Here is a 242-nt window from a genome sequence, read left to right on the forward strand (position 1 = left end):
CTCCTACGCACGGAATTTATCTTCCACATCAGCACGCCGTCGTAGCTGGCTGTTTCCAGAATCTGAAAACGCAAATTCTGTTCCGACAGCTGTGCGGATTGGACGTCCATTTCCTTCTGCATGTTCGAAATCTGTTGTTGCGCGGGTCCGCGGAGTATTCCTCCTCCTCTTCCCCCTGTTCCACCGATGGCTCCCATTTTTTTTTTTTTTAATTTTTATTTATTCAATCGTCCAACAGGACC

Source organism: Anneissia japonica, unplaced genomic scaffold (genome assembly GCF_011630105.1).
Source record: "Anneissia japonica isolate Jap-2015-1 unplaced genomic scaffold, ASM1163010v1 scaffold85197_len4474_cov106, whole genome shotgun sequence".
Classification (NCBI taxonomy): domain Eukaryota; kingdom Metazoa; phylum Echinodermata; class Crinoidea; order Comatulida; family Comatulidae; genus Anneissia; species Anneissia japonica.